General features: G+C 49.8%; 1 pseudogene; it reads right to left on the reverse strand.

Moving 5' to 3' along the window:
* Positions 1 to 587: 587 nt before the first annotated feature.
* LOC107539634 (solute carrier family 15 member 4-like) overlaps positions 588 to 16,777 on the reverse strand; it is a 72,506-nt pseudogene continuing 56,316 nt past the window's right edge.

The following is a 16,777-nucleotide window of genomic DNA, read 5'->3' on the forward strand; positions in this document are numbered from 1 at the left end:
CTGAGCCCCAACGGCCAAACTCGAGCAAGAGAGACAAGACTTGAAGGTCTTGTCTGCATCTCTTACTCTTTTGTGGTCAAAGGATTTCATGACATAACATGTGAAAAGTGGAAATTCGTAAAAACAAACAACAACAAAAGCCTAAAAAGGCACCCACAACCCCACTCCACTGCTTCTATGGGAACAGTCGCTCCACATGTTCAACATCCCGCCTTAGGACTGTGCCGGGTGGACCCAAAGACGGTGCTGCCCACGGTCCCCTGGGTGCGGTCACACTGCCAGGTCCCAGGGTTGAAGGCAAGAAAGGCCTCCCGCCCCCGCCTCTCCCTGCCGCTAGGATGTCGGCGCATGTGCCTTTGGCCCAGTTCACAGTCCCAATTCTTTGTACTTGAAATCAATTCCTAAGAGTGTTGTGGTTGCTGTTTCTGAGAAAAGGAAGGGATGATTAACTCGAGGGGAACGGTGGCGTGGGCAGAGCTCCCTGCATCTCATCTCCTTGAATTCTCTCCTGGGCTCGCTTCCCCCCCCCGACCCCCCCCCCCCCCAGCCTGCAAGGAAGGGAGGCTGGACGTGAGAAACGCCTGGGGTTACAATGTCTTCTCCAGCTCCAGAGAGACGTTTTGCTGTTTCACATTAGACTGCACCTTACAATAATGCAAACATTCGAGGTGGTCCCTGTGCCCTGACAATGCCGTTAGGACGTGAGCACTGGCATCTGAGAATACAGGGAATGTGAGAGGTGTGCACCGTGAAAATCGTAGGCTCACAGTTACCACCTCTGCTTCCTGGATCCCCACTAAAATGATGATTAACAGCCCTGGCCGGTGTGGCTCAGTGGTTGAGCTTCCTCTCATGCACAGAGAGGTTTGATTCCTGGTCAGGGCGCATGCCCCAGGGTTGAGAGCTCAGTCCTCAGTGGGGGGGGAGGGGGTTGCAGGAGGCAGCCTATCGATGTTTCTCTTTCTCTCGTTGATGTTTCTCCCTCCCTCTCCCTTCCTCTCTCTCTAAAAAATAAATAAATAAAAAGCATATTTTTAAAAAATTAAAAAAATAAAATGAAACGATGAAAAACATACAAACAAAAAGCAAAGAGGAGAGGAGGGAACCTGCTGGAGGGAGAGTGAGGAAGTTGTCTCCCGTGTGCCTGCAGAGAGAGAGGACACCAGTAGGAAGGGGGCAGATTCCTCGTGGGCTCTGCCAGGGGCTCCAGGTCCCTGAGGAAGAGGGGGGCTCATAGAAGAAGGGCCTGGCACATGGTCTGTGCATAGAGCTACAGACCCTACAGATGCCTTCCTCTACCCCCAGAGCCACCCCCACCCCACCCCTGATAAAAAACAGACACATGAACCAAATGCTCAGTGGGGATCAGGTGGGAGACATGTAGGTGAAAATGATGCCCTTTTCCCCTAACTCTGACCTGGCACAAAGCAGGCAGAGGTGCCCTGCCACCCTCCCCAGCCCCACCCTTGGCGGGCTGGAGAACCTTCACATAGGATGCTCAGGGCCCACTAATGAAAGGCCACCGCCCTACCATTCACCTTATGGTGAAGCCCACTCGTCAGTAAGCCCTGCCCTCTCCCCACCCACAGACAGGTGGGCTTTCATTATTGAACTTGCCATCCCAAATTATACGTAATTGTGCATCGGGGTTACCCAACACTGGGAAATGCTCTCAGTGCAAGAAACTCCAGAACAAACACACGGCACCAGAGATGCAGAGAAAACAACACGGAAACAGAAGGAAACATTCCAAACAAGAGCAGTTCTGCTTTAAATTAATATTCTGACCCAATAATTAAAAGTATAACTACCCTAACGTATCCATAGGCATAGATCTACCTAAAATTATCTTCAATAATAAATGGACAATTAGCAGTCAAAACATATTATATAAAAAACAAGGAAGTCAATAAAAAAAAATCCAACCAAAATAGATGAAATGGCCTTATGGGGTGAGGAATGCTGTGGCAGGCGCCTGTGTTTTTTGTTTGTTTTTTTTTTCAGTATTTTTAAATTAAACTTTTAAATTTGGGGTAATTATAGATTCCTACACAGTTAAAAGAAATAACGCAGAGGCCCCCACATACTCTTTACCGAGTTTTCCCCGGAGATAACATCTTGCGAAAGTGTAGCACTTTGGTACCACCAGCCTGTGGGCTTCAGAACAGTCAAGATACAAACATTTCGGTGACCACAGGACCCTCATATTGCCATTTTCTATCCACACCCACCTCCCTCAGGCCCAGCCTGGGTAACCCAGGTATCCATTAACCTGTTCTCCATTTTATAACTTCATCATTCCAAGAAGATCATATGCATGGAATTGTACAGAATGTAACCCCTGGGGGTTGTCTGTTTTTACTCAGCATTTCAGAGGTGGTCCTGTTCCTCCACATCCTTGCCAGCTTCAGAGATGTCACTGTTTCCTACTCTAGCAGTTCCCATGGGTGCGTAGTGACACCTTGTCACGCTTTAACGTGCATTCCCTAAAGGACATCCCTTCACAAAAGACTTTCTGAGTTTACAACTTGCCTTCCACGCATTAACGCCATCCCCACAGCTCTTGCCCAAGTGCCTGGCCTGCCCCTGCCCCATCTGTAAAGGGGGCTCTGGTCTGGTCTCAGGTGAGAATGGCACATCCACAAAAGCTGGGGACAAGGGCAATACCTCACCAAAGAGAAGCAAATGGAGCCCCGGGCACCTACAGTAAAAGGAGAGGGTCAAAGCCCCGGTGAGAGCGGCAGAAATGCTGCCACAGGGTTGTGTTTTGGGTGTTTGTTGGAGAATTTTCCTTGCTTTTGTTGATTTTATTTTGTTTTGTTTTTAATCATGTATTTGCCGTAATGCTGTGAAACTTTTACTATTTGCCTGCTATCTATCAATCTCAAGCAAGCATCGAAAAATCATTCATATACTCGTGAGTCTTCTGGCATCGATCAGACAAGACATTCACCAGAGAAGGCTTGTGACTTGCCCACAACTCAGCACGTCCTAACAAGCACTTGGGGTGGAAGGAGAGGCCCGGGGCCTGGGGCAGAGGAGAGCTGGGAAGCATTTCGGTGACCACAGGACCCTCATATTGCCGTTTTCTATCCACACCCACCTCCCTCAGTCCCAGCCTGGGTAACCCAGGTATCCATTAATCCTCCTGGGTAACCAGGAGGAAGGGCAGTGGGAACAAGGGGAAGCTCTCCTCCCGCATCCATGAGCCACCTCTACTGGCTCTTGGGAGATCCTGAGCTCTCTCCCTGGTGAAGTCTGGGATGGGGACACATCCAAAATCCTGGTCTGCAACTTCAGAGAAATTCAGGAATATAAGGAAGGGCCATAGAAGAGCAACCGAAGGATGAAACCCATGACAAGAGGCAAGAGAGAAAGAAAAGTGAATTCTGGAGACGGGTGTTCAAGTCCACGAGGGTGAGTAATAGCTTTTTAAGCTTCTACCCAATAATTTTAAAGCCATATGAATTTCATAAATGGGGGCTGGCTCAGATGGAAACATGCACGCTTGACCCCAGCCACGTAAGGAGGCCATGTGGACCCTGGAGCCTTACCTTTGTGGGAGACCCTCAGGGCGAGCTGACTGGACACCTGCCTGGGCTTGTGATGAAACCCCACCACCGAGACCCCGAGAGGCTGCAAAGGCATGAGGGTGGCATGAGCTCGAGCCAGCAAGGAAGCCACACGGGTGAAGAATTGTCTGTGTGAGAAAAAGGATTGGACCCTGAGCTTTTACACGACACGGTCAAGACCCTAACGGAAGCGTTTTTGACGAGTGTGTCATGAGTCAGGGGTCACACGTGTTGTGCACCTGAGGCCCGATTTACAAGAGAAAATGAATATAGTCTTAAAAAATAGAAGTCAGACCTCTGGGGATAATGATGGGAGATTTTTATTTCCTTCTCAAAGTTTCCTTGGATGAGCATGTAATCTATTATAACCAGAGAGAGGCAGGAAGATGGTATTTTAAACAAAGAGAGAACACCATGGTTCTTCAGTTAGGCCCTCCCCTCTTCTAATTTTTATCTGTCTCCCAATTATGTCATTTATTACTATTTTTTAAAGTATATTTTTATTGATATTAAGGAGAGAGGAGAGGAGAGGGAGAGAGAGACCTCGGTGAGAGAAACATCGATTGGCTGCCTCCTGCATGACCCCTACTGAGGACTGAGCCCAAAGCCCAGGGCATGTGCCCTGACTGGGAATTGAACAGGTATCCTCTTGGTGCACAGGACGATGCCCACACCAAGGACCACACCTGCCAGGGCCCAATTATGTCAGTTTTCAAACATCAGGTTTCCTTTTGGGTGACAGGACATTTCCTGAGCAGGGCCCTTTCTCCTGAGAACATGCTGCAGGTAGCAGTGAAGCCAGCCTCCCAGACGATGCCTGGCTGTGACTCCAGCCTCAGCTCCCTGCTGTGGGTGCCAAAGTCTAACCACAGCCAAGCCACCGTGTCAGAAGTGGGCTCACTGCCCCACTGGCTGGAGAGAAGCGCCATCCAGCCCAGGCCATTCCGCTCAGACATGGCCTCCAGCCAGTGTCCCGTCCCATGAGCCCAGGGGCTGTGAGTCTGCTGGGCCAGGAAGCTGGGGGTCACCTGGTGGAAGCCTGGAGCACACACGAGTTCACTTTGAGGTCCCCTCCTTCTAGAGCTTACAGTTCTCCCTCAAAAGACACAACGCTTTCCTAAATAAAATGAATTACGGCAGCAAGAGTGAACAAGGCTCCCTAGCCTTCCTTCCCGCACCCGGGCAGCTTCAAGGCCGCCCAGGTCAAAAGTGGGTGGCGAGCCTGAGGACAGGGCCGGCAAGAAGGAGGGTGCAGGGCTCTTCCCTCAGCAGAGGTTCATTCTCAAAGGCATGTCCTACAACATAGAGGAACGTGGCCTCTCATCAAATGAGGATTTCTGTGTCTGAAGAATGTGAAATGAAAGCAAGTTTGGAAATTCCGAGTCCGGTGGGTAAAGTGTTGGGGTCACTGAAGACCTGTCTCTCCACTGCTCAGCGTTTCCTTTGTCTGGCCTTGGACTGGTTCTGTAGCCTCTCTGAGCCTCAGTTTACTTCTCTGTAAAATGACAGCAACAACACTAACACCTAACAGGGTCGGGTGAGGATTACACACAGCACACGAGCTGGTGGCATGCCATGCGCCCTCAGTACGGGGTTGTTGCTGCTATTACATGCTTTTCTAACGGCAAAGGTTGCGAAAATGAGGCTTCCCACCCAGGGGACATGGTTGGCATGAATGGCCACTGGCCTTTGTGACCATCCCACGAAAACTGCCTCCGGAGGAAAACTGACCAGCAGCCACCCCGTGGGCCATGCCTGTCTTTGGACAGTGACATGGGCCCTGGAATCCATGGAGCTGGGAAAATCATACATCTCAAGTGCTCTTCCTTTTACTGAAGATAGAACCTTTGCTAGATGTACCACTAGAAGCTAGAGTAGCCATCGGGGGATTTTGGACAAATCACTCATCATATCTGAGGTTCAGTTTTCTCATTTCTAAAGTTGGGACCAAAATTGAGATGCTAAAAATAAAAGTTCATGTGAGTAGTTCAGTGGCTCTGAGACACACTAAGGCAGAGCCTTCCATATGATGAGTTCTAAGACTACACCACATAAACCACACGTGCAGCTTCTCAAGGGACCCGGAAAGGTGTGGACTCTGAGTAAGTCAGACAGTATTGTCAGGGATGGTGGGATGCAGGTGAAGATCCACCTGGAGGGCCTCACCTTTGCAGCCTGTCACTTCTCAAACACAAACCATGTGTCAGCATCCTCCTTGGAGCTCTGGGTCCCCTGGGTGGGATGGAGAGAGCAGGACTAAGCCACCATGTCCACACGGGAAGTCAAGTAGAAGTGAAGCACCCCCCCCCCGATGTAGGAAATAATGCTAGTCAGAGCAAAGTAGTGGGTTAACCACCATGAACTAGTGATATGACACCTGATAAATATTTACGATCTCTATGGGCTCTCCTTTCAGCCGAGTGTGCCAGGCTCATCTGTAACATATCGTGCCTCTTTGTGATATCACAGAGTGCAAAGGGTTTTAAAACAATGACCTGACTTAAAAAAATAAAAAAATAAAAAGGCGAAATCCAATGTAACAAAATCCGAGAGGATACAGGAGTTGTACAAATTGCTAAGAGTATAAGAAACTGATGTACATATGTGAGGCTTGATTGGGATTAGACACATATTAATTACATAATCCTGTTGCTTCTAGGAATAATTAGGAATAATAACTTCCTAATTATTCAAAATCCAGAAACTGTAAAAGATGGAAAAAAATTCCACTACATTTTAAAAGAGCAATAACAACAATTTTTTCATGGCAAAAAAAAAAAAAATTTAAAAATGCAATGGGCCAGCACAGATGATGAATAGTAAAGTAGGATTAAACACTGCAATTCACAACGGTGACCAGAGATCATCGCCTTAATGTGTAGCTCCTAGAAATCAATAAGAGAAAGAACATGAACAGTGGTTTCACAGGAAAGAATATGCAATGGTCCTTAACGCGAAACCACCATAATACAAGTTAAAACAGTAGAGATGGCATTTTCTACCTTTCGAGTTGGCAGCACTCCAATAGTTTGCTGGAGTCGGTTCTTGCCAGCTCACAAGAACCAATGATTAAATTTTCAGGAATTTAGCAAGCCATTGTTAAAATCAGCCATTACTAAAAGTTTAATTATATAAACTTATAGTGAATACAGTATAATAAAAACAAAAGAACTAAAGCCTAGAACTTCCTAATTATGCCACACGTTGCCCCTGCTGCTTATATCTCCCGTGTCCGTGTGTTGGAAACACACACAAAGGTGTGCTGTCCTTAATTCTTCCCAGCTCCACTCTCAGGGGCATCATGTTGGTAGCTTCAAGCCAGCCCGAGTGGAAGTATTTACACCATGGAAATCAGCAGACACTACAGACCAGAGCTGTTTTGGGTTTTTTTTGCTTTTGAGGGCAAGAGATGGTTGTTAAACACTTATCAGCACACACACACCACTGCAGAAACCCCAAATGTCAATAGCGTCAGAAAGGCCAGAGGAAGCAGGCACCTCATTCACTGTGGATGAGAGGCCCCAGGAACCGACTGACACCGTGGAGGGCAACTGGGCAACATGGGCCAAAATTAGGAGAATTACGCCCAGCAATTTCCCTTCTGAGAATCTGTCCTACAGCTCTGCCTGGGTGTGTATGAAATGGGAGGAAGGTGGGGTACCTAGCAGGGTTTGTCATAGCAAACTACAGCAGTAGGCCAAGGGCCTTCTCAGGGGCTGGTGAACCAAACTCAATCACCTCTGACATCGGTCAGCTATGCGGCCATGACAAAGAAGAGGAAGCATTAGTACAGTGATACAAAAAGATCTCCAAGGCACAGTAAGTGGAAAAGCAATGCACACAACAGAAGGCTTCTTTTTGTGTAAACGGGGAAAACAGAAGGTATTTTTGCTTATTTGCGTTTGCATAAGGGAACTCTGAGGGATAGTCTGGTACCAATAAAACCTAGTTACCTGGTTCAGGAGGCGGTTATGGGGCAGATGGGATGAGTGGGAGATAAACCTTTATATATAGTTGTGATTCTTAAACTGTGTGACTATATTATCTCTTTTTAAATGTTTAAATTAATCATAGTCTTTTTGTGATGTGATTTATCATTCATATCTCCATCGGTCTCCCTGGTCTCAAACGTGGTCAGAGAGCTGGGCTTCAGGCCTGGGGGAGGTTGGGGCACCTGCTGGCATAGTGACAGCACACGGCCCAGTGCCTCCTTTCAGGCAGGGGACTGGGCCTCTCCCCCTCGCTGCCTGTCTGCCTGCAGCTTGAAGCAGTTAAGGCTGAGACAGAAACAGAGCTGCCTGGGTCCTGAGAGAGCCCTGAATCTCAGGGCTCTGGCACAGAGCTCGGCCCAGGGCTCGCTCCACAGGCACGTTATTGCTCCCCATCAGGGCCACGTCCATCCCTGTGACCCCCGAGGGAGAAGCAACGTGCCTGCATCCTAACTGCACTACGCAGGCTCATCTTTTTCCTATAAAACAACTCCGAGTTCCTGACTTACGCATCTTATCAGAAACCATGTGCTGGCTGATCTTGAAGTATTTTCCCCCAAATGCGTATATATTATGCCAAGAAGCCATCAACTGGAAATTCCCGCGTGCTCCAAGGGCCACATCGTGTTCCTGTCACCACGCAAATCGTCCACATAAAATTCAAAATGCCTCACATTTTATCTTTAGGTTTTACAAAATTTATTGATCTTTATAGCCATGAAAAGCAAGAGGACATATATTTAAGTTCATGTCTTTTATTACTGACCCAGCTGGCCATGTGAAACGGCCCAGATTTATCATCACGTCCAGCCGCCAGCATTTACGGCAACTTTTAAACATGTCACTGAGCCTGGGCTTCTCACGGTTTGGGACACTTTACCCAATAAGTCTGATTTCAGGATCAGAACAAATAAATGGTTTAAGTGCTTTTGCAAATCACTGAGAACTGGAATTTCACTTGAAGAGATGGTGAACTGCGGGCCATGGAAACTTCAGGAAGGGCCGATTACTCTCCAAATTTACATCTCTTTGCACGTGGGAATAAAAAGCCCAGATCCCTCTGCCAAACAGAGGATCCCATGCTGGTGGGGGGAGGGAGTGATCAGGAGTCGAGGAGCAACTCTGCTTTGTCAGGAGCTTTTAAGAAAATAGTATTCAATTGTACCTCCGTTTTCCAAAGAAAAAGTTATTACTGAAAAGTAGGAAGGGACCTTTTGGTTTCTTTAAAATGCCTTCGGTGCTGTTTTCCACGAAGCGGGTATAAATAGAATGGCCGTCGCGGTGCATGGAATCCGCCTCTGTTCCCTATAAAAGCAGGAGGTGGTTTTAAAACACCAGCACCTATGGGAGAAAACGCACCCACAGGCATCAGACTCGACAGATGCTAACGTGATCCCTGTGGAAGCTGATGCTCTGTGGGGACCCTCCCCCTCTGCTCCTCAGGTCTGTGGGTCCAGCCACCCTCTGCCTGAGTCCTGGGTTCTGTTCCCCACCTGCCCCCTTTCTCTCTCCCACCCTTGGCTCAGTGCACTCTGCCACCCGCCCATCGACCTCTCCTTAAACTCGGGTTGTGACATAACCTCCAAGCTCAACTACCTTGTAGGCTACATGGATCCAGAAGACAAAGTTGAAACCTGTCTGTCCACGAGGGAGGAATCCCGTCTGTGTGCCTCCGATCTTCCACCCATCGTGACATTTCTGCTCTAAGCAGCCCAGTGAACCCAACGGCTCTAAGAAGCCCAGTGAGCCCAGACTTTGCATATAACAGCTCCACAAAGGCCTCCCAGCAGGCCAGCCCTCGGGGGGTGAGACTGCCGTCTCCCCTAGACTACCAGGGATGGGGGTGTGCGGGCAGCCGGCCTCTCCCTGCTCCCCGCGCAGCTCACGGGGGACACTCAGCCTCAAGCTGCATGCGCTGTTCTGTGGGTGGCATTGCTCCGCAGTAGTGTACAGCTGAAGACAGGTACTGTGTGCCACTCTTAAGTACCCTACCTGGGATCTGGCCCCATGTTTATGAAGGTTAGGCACTGAATAGATAGGTTTTGAACAGGACTAAATTTATCTGCACAAATACTCAGGCTATAAGCTAGAAAATAAAATGATGCAAACTCATTTACTTCATAGTGTTCTGTGGACAGTTTATACGTGTAAGTTTTTTTCAGTCACTCTAGTGTTCACCTTCCTCATGGTCTGGTGATGAGCTGCCCAGGAGGAAACACCTGGCAACATCTGTAGAAGAGGTGTCACACATCCAGAAGGGACCACTCCCTCACTTTTGCCTCTAATCTATACCTTTGTGTCCCCTTTCCCATAACACATGCTCCCTACAAGACAGTGTGCTCCTGTCTGCAGGGTCTCAACAGTGATGCATCCCTGAGGTCCCAGGACTCCTGGGCACACAACAGGAGCCCAGAAAGGGTTTGAGGCAGGCAGGTAGCAGGCCAGCTTTCTCCATTTGGAGTGGAGCTGACTCAACCCTGTGGGCCAATAAGAATTCATATGTATTTGGGTTTTTAAACCCATTCGATAAGGCAGGAGAACACCCTGTCTCTTTCAGGCACAGTTGGCTTGTTTCTGCTCTGGTTCTGAGCGAATCCTGAGCGGCCAGGTTCCAAACCCGCCATCCGCAGCTCTGTCTGCTCCGTACAGGGAAGGCCAGCCTTTTGGAGCAGAAAAGCAACACTTCTGTCTCTACATCTCACACCGTGGAGAGAGCCAGCTCTGGTCTCCTCCTCTTATAAGAGGCACCACTCCCAACACCTCATCTAAAGCTAATCACCTCCCAGTGGCCCCACCTCCAAATACCATCACATGGGGGTTAGGGCTGCAGTGTGTGAATTTTGCAGGGACACACACATCCGGCTGAGAACATCCATGGCTGGCTCTGTGTTCCCCTCCACCTGTCACTGGAGCTTTACGGTGGAGACGCAGCCTCACAGAGCAAGCTGAAAATATAAGGTCAGAAGGACATCTCCCCTTTCGTCTGTGAGGGGACAGCAGGCCCACGAGCGCACTCCACGGCTCCTACCTGGTGACAGCGAGGCCTCCTGACAGTGGGTACCAGGAGCTCAGACCAAAGCACAGGCTTCCCATCATCATAACAGGCAGTCTGTTCGCCAGGAAAAAACAAGGGGCACGCAAAGAAACAAAAGCAGAAGGAAAGAAACCAGAAGAGAAAAGACTGCTGTTAAAACAAATGCTCCATTGTGTGGCCTCAAGAAGTGACAGGATGGGCATCTGCAAAAATCCTCGGACAGCCCAGGACTGTGCCTTCAAATATGAGGTGGTTGTGGACATGAAAGGGTGAACTGGGCATCCCTCCTCCAAGGTACCCACTGTTTGGGATAAACACTTCCAGATCATCTCTTGTGTGAGGCTACTAGGAATCTGTCCTAACAAATTTCCACAAACCGGATGGCTTAAATGACAAAAGCTCTGCTCTCCCAGCTCTGGAGGCTGAAAATCCCAGATCAGGTGAGGCAGGGTGGTTCCTGCTGAGGCCAAGGGGAGGGTCTGTCCCGGGCCTGCTTTGGGGATTTGCTGGCATCTTCAGTGCCTTTGCTTGTTTGGGCATCTCCACAGTCTGCCTTCATCTTCACATCCATTCCCCTTGTGCACATGCCTGTGCCAGAGTCCCCTTTTTATAAAGACACTAGTCATACTGGGTTAGGGGCCCACCCCATTGCCAGGATGAGCTCTTCTTAACTAGCGACATTTGCAACTATTGCTTCTAAATAAGGTCACATTCTGAGGTACTCGGGGTGAAGACTTCAACATAGGAATTAGGGAAGAACAGAATTCAACCTATAACATTATGTGTCTGGCACTGGATTAGCCCCGGAGGTGGAGAAATCAGTAGGACCTAGGAATGAAGCAGCTCCCAGTGGGGAAACTGAGGCTGCATCCGCCACTGTTCTCAGTTGTGACCAAGTCAGAACAGACAGGAGACCAGCGCAAGTCCAGATGCCCAGGCCTACAGGATCTACAGTGTTCACTGGGATGACACCTTTTCAGCAGGTGAACCGGTAAGGTTAGGGGAGATTTCCAGATTCTGCAGGTCTAAACATTTAGGCAATAAGCCTAAGAGCTGTGTAAACCCTAGATTCCAACCGCGCAGAGAAGGGAAGCACGCAGGGACCCGATCTCCACCACAGTGAGAGATGCTCTAAGGAGGGAGGAACGCAGGTGAGAGAACAGCTTCTCCGGCCCAGGGTGGGGGTGCCCCAGGTGAAGCTGGGGAGACAACACCGGAGCTGGTCCTTGAAAGGGGGCAGGATATTGCAGGGTGCGCAGCATGGGACAGGACTGCAGAAGGACCAGAGGAGCAGACACACGCAGAACAGCAGGTTCCAGGCGTGTTTCCGAGAACCTCAGTTTTGCGCACCGTTCAGACGGTTTCTTGTCACTGAGCTGATGTCTGTGGGAAGTGAAAGTGTACAATACAGTGGTTTCAGAAATAGGTGTTTATGCACCCTAAAAGTTATGAAAACCTTAGGCTAGCAGACAATTGTAAAAGTTGAAAAATATTTAAGTAAAATAACGTAACTAAGTTTCTTGACATCTGATCATTTCCAAGAAACCCCAAAAGCATTGAAAAGCGAGTTTATTTTTACTGATATGTTTTGGAATTTTCTGCCATCTAAAGGACCCAAATTAGAAACAACAACAAAGTCTAAAATTTACTATGTTGTATTAAAAGAGAAAAATCTTCAGCCTCCCTTTGAGTAGATACGGTGAGATTTTCTGAGCTGTTAACAGGCTCTTCCTCTCTGAGGTGTCCTCTCCCAGGCCATGTGACAGGGTCATTCCCTGTCCCTGCTTCAGGTGACTTAGCAGAGGGCAGAGGGAACAGACGTCTCTGCCTTCACCTCTGAGTGTGAAGCTGATGCCTGGGGGTGAGCCCAGGATCCAGGAGGAACATGTGGCCTCACAGAGCAAATTCCTTGGCCCCAGCTGCTCAACGGTTTCCTGAGCGGGCTGGAGGGTCCTGGGGAGGGCCTGTGCCCCAAAGTGAGTGCCATGCCCTCTTTGTGTGATTTGGGGGATACCTTCTTCTTATAAGGACACCAGTCAGGCTAAATCATGGCCCACCCTAACAGCCTTGTGTTAATTTAATATCCTCTTTTTTAAAAAATATATATATATCTTTATTGATTTCAGAGAGAGGAAAGGAGAGGGAGAGCGAGAGAAACATCAATGATGGAGAGTCATTGATCGGCTGCCTCCTGCACGCCCCCGACTGGGGATCGAGCCCGCAACCCGGGCATGTGCCCTGACTGGAATCGAGCCCCAACCTCCTAGATCCTAGGTCAACACTCAACGGCTGAGTCACACGCGGCCCGGCAATTTAATCCCCTCTTAAAGACCTGACTCCAAGTAAGATCCAATACTTGGGGGTTAGGACTTCAACATATGAACTGGGGGTGTAGGGGACACAATTCAGCCCATAACGGATGTTAATAGTTAGAGATTAAAACTGTTACATTCTCTTTACACTTTTCTCTTTTTCTTATCTCACTTCCTCCAAGTAAAATGAGTTACCATAACAATGATTTTAAAAGGAAAAAAAAACAGGGCACCATGAAAGCTCTTTGTGCATAAAACACACGTGAGAGCACGCAGGCCACAGCAGCTGGGGGGCTCACCCTGGCCCTCCGGCCCTGACCACCCTCCCGAGGGCACCCCCGAGGGCACTCCTGACGTCACCATTCCCGGGAAACAAGAAGGCAGGAGCGAAAGGAAGAGGGTAGGCATCCTCTCGGGTGATGGGGTAAGGGGAGGGCAGAGTCTGAAGGTGGTCAGGTGAAAGCCATTGCCGCCTCTCCCCGGGGCCCTGGGTAACAGCCCCTGGCTGTCAGCGTCTGTCTGTACAGCCAGGCTGCGCTGCTCTGTCCCACCCGTTTGCACGGTCCTCCAGCCCTGGGGCTCCAGTGCCACCTGAGCAGGCCCGGAGCCCTGGGGTGAATCCAGCACATCTGGGAGGGCGGGCTCAGGGCAGCCTCGCCATGACTCGTGACAGCTGAGAGGCATGTGCGCGAAGGCCCACGGCTGGAGCAGAAGCCACCCCCCCACCCACCCCCACCCCGGCCAAGCGACACACGGCCAGCTTTGGGCTTTGGTCTCCCAGTGAAACGCTCTTCCGAATTTTCCCACTTCAAAGTGAACCGACAGGCGCCGTCCATCCAAGGCAGCTGGGCTCACACCCTGGTTAAGGAGGAGATTCCCCTCCCCTCCCATTTTTGTAAAAACATTTTGACTAGAAAACGAAAACCTCTCAGAACCTCTCTCTCTCAGACAATATGCTTTTTTCCCTTCTGGTTGGTTCATTTTCGGTGCACTGCCTGTGTGCTAAGGGCCTGAAACAACAGGTCAGGATGACAGAAGGGACGGCTCTGAAGGCTCTTTCTTAATAGAAGATGGTTTCTCCCTCCCAGCACATGCACAGACACACACACACACACACACACTGAGTACTCTGTTAGCATTAACCAAAGATCAAAACAACACCAGCCTTGACCTTAACTCAGCAAGAGCCTCTGAAGAAAATGGAAAAGGCTCTGAGCGAGGGAAATAGAACCGCCAAACCCTCGCCCGGAGCAACGTGGCCCAGGTATGACACTGAAAGCTGTACCAGGTGACCCAGCACCCCCGCTTTTAGATACGCTTCGCGAGGAAGCGAAGACATGGAGGACACCAAGGATCCCACATGTTTGCACAGCCCTGGCTATGGCCGTTAGGAAAGGGAAGCAACTGGACACTAGCTGTAAAACAAAGATTAAATCCACATGTGATGCCCTGAATAGAAGACCCTCAAGTGCGTGCTCCTCTGGGCAGGACTGCTCCCCAGCACCCCTCACCCATGCCCACGGGGGCCAATGGGAACGCCATCGCCCCAGGGTGCCTTCCCGTGGCATCCAGGTTGTGGAGAGGGTGGCTTTGGGGCCAGACCCCCAGGTTCAAATCCCACTCTGGCCGCTCTCCCACCTCCACACTCGGGACGAGGGTCAGAATCCCGAGTGCCAGGGGCCTGAACCACAGAGGATGGCCAAGCAGGGGGCTCCAGATGGGGACCCAAACAGGGGTCTTCTCGCCCTGGGAACACAGCAAGTTGGTTCGAGAGGTCACAGAAATCGGCAGCTTTCACTGGGAGGCCCCAAGTCCCTGGAATCGGGCTGCCGGAGGGGGATCCAAAGAAAACAGGGACGGATTTGGAAACAGACGCTGTGCGCATCACGCCGGCTGTTGGAGGGACAGGACTGAGCTCGCAGGCAGGGAGGGGCACTGCTTCACTTGGCCACCATCCATGTGTTTACAGCTGGCAGACAGAAAGCACGCTGTGCCAACCACATGGAAGAGGCTTCCTGCCCTCCCTCAGGAGGACCATCGGGTGGACACGGGCCCTGGTGGGCCGTGAGCTCAGTGACAGCGGCCCCTCTGCCTGCTGAGGCCCCCAGACAGTTCTGCCCTGCTGACACCAGCTTCCCCTCCACAGTCAGTCCCCCTCTTCCCCTTCACCCTGAAAAAATACCTCTGTTCACACTGCCGCTCTGTGACATCCTCTGTCACATTTGTGTCATTGTTTTGACAGTCTTTCCTGGGCTTCCTTTCACATCCACTGGAGATGGGGCCTCTCTCCAGAGGACACCTGGGTGTAAAGCAGGACAGTGCTCTGGAACAAAGCAACGTCATTTTCATGTGACCAGGCTTCCCGGGCCCATCGCAGCCGGCCCATCGGGTGTCTGTTTGCAGACAGCCCAGGCCCCGGAAACAACTCCGACAGGCCTGCTTCTCCTTCTTGCCCCTCTCCTCATTTCTTTCCCCCTCCCCTCCTTTCATTTTCTTCCTCCTCCTCCTCCTCTTCATCCAAGACCCAGTAGAAATAAGCCAAAAGATCCAGCGGTGCTCTGAATGCCGAGCAAACACCCCAGACGTAGGACCCCACATTGCCACATGATGTCACCAAGGGACAGTCAGCCTCCCTGGGTGACAAAGGAAGGGGTGGAGGGGACCTTTACTGAGTATTTCTTGAGTCCTGAGAGCACTCACAAGTCTGTGGGGCTGGTGCAGTAGAGCTCAGACTGGTATGGGGGCAGGGAGGTTCCCCCAGAGGCAGGACTGGAGCTCAGGTCTTCGCCACCTGGCAGCATGAGCTACGTAAAAAACCCTCAAAGAGGCTTTTTTTGTTTTGTTTTAAACCAGTGATTTTTACCAAAAGGCCACAATAAAAAGAACCAACATATGTACATTCAGAGAGTGAATGATATACAACTATACACCACAACGTAATGAATAAATCCAGTGGTGCGGGGCATGGGGCGAGGAGCCTGGCTCATACCAGGTCATAAGCACTGACTGTGAAATATTCCCGAATTTTGCAAGCTGATTGTTAAACCACTGATGGCTTGAAATCTGCCATGGTGTGGGTATTTATGCCACTGAAATTGGCGAACACTACAAATAGGGCCTTTCTTTTTTCCTTTCTCTTTTTCTTTTTTTCTTTTTTCCACTCTCTCTCTTTCTTTTTGAGATCTAATTTAACAGCACATCACCAGATGACCTTACAGATGCTGAGTGGAAGTGACCAGACATAAAGGAGGGCCCACTGGTCCATATAAGGAGCTCAGGAACAGGCAGAGCTGAACTATGGTGATGGAAGGCTGAGCAGTGGTCCTGAGGCCTGACGAAGGTGCTGGGAGAGCTGGTCACTGATCATGTTTTGTGCCCTGATCTCTGTGGTGGTTGTATGGGTGTGTACAGGTGTGACTGTCCATTCAACCTCATACTTGTGATGGAGCATTTTTCAGACACAGCCTCATAATGTTCCCACACATCTTGGTGGGAAGTCAAGTGCAAAAGCAAAGAGATTGCCGAGTGAAATGAGTGAAACTTTAAAGAAATCAAACGAGGCTTCACAAGAGAGACTCTGAACTTGGGCTCAGGAGTGAGGTCCAGGTCTATCAGCTTAGACAAGTCCCCTAGTCACTCCAGGCCTCAGTTTCCCCACTGTTAAATGGAAATAACAATAAAACCTACTTTTAGGGTGGCCAAGGAGGCTAAATATGCTTCCGACACTGACATTGCTTCCAACACTGTAAATATTGAACACATTGGCTATCATGCCTTTTTATTTTTATTATTAATCAGTCCCAGGACTGGGTAGGAGATAAAGGAAAGGGCAGAAGAGGAAGAATTGGCATCTGTGAAAACAGTCCATGA

This window comes from Miniopterus natalensis, chromosome 13 (assembly GCF_054644295.1).
Source record: "Miniopterus natalensis isolate mMinNat1 chromosome 13, mMinNat1.hap1, whole genome shotgun sequence".
Classification (NCBI taxonomy): domain Eukaryota; kingdom Metazoa; phylum Chordata; class Mammalia; order Chiroptera; family Miniopteridae; genus Miniopterus; species Miniopterus natalensis.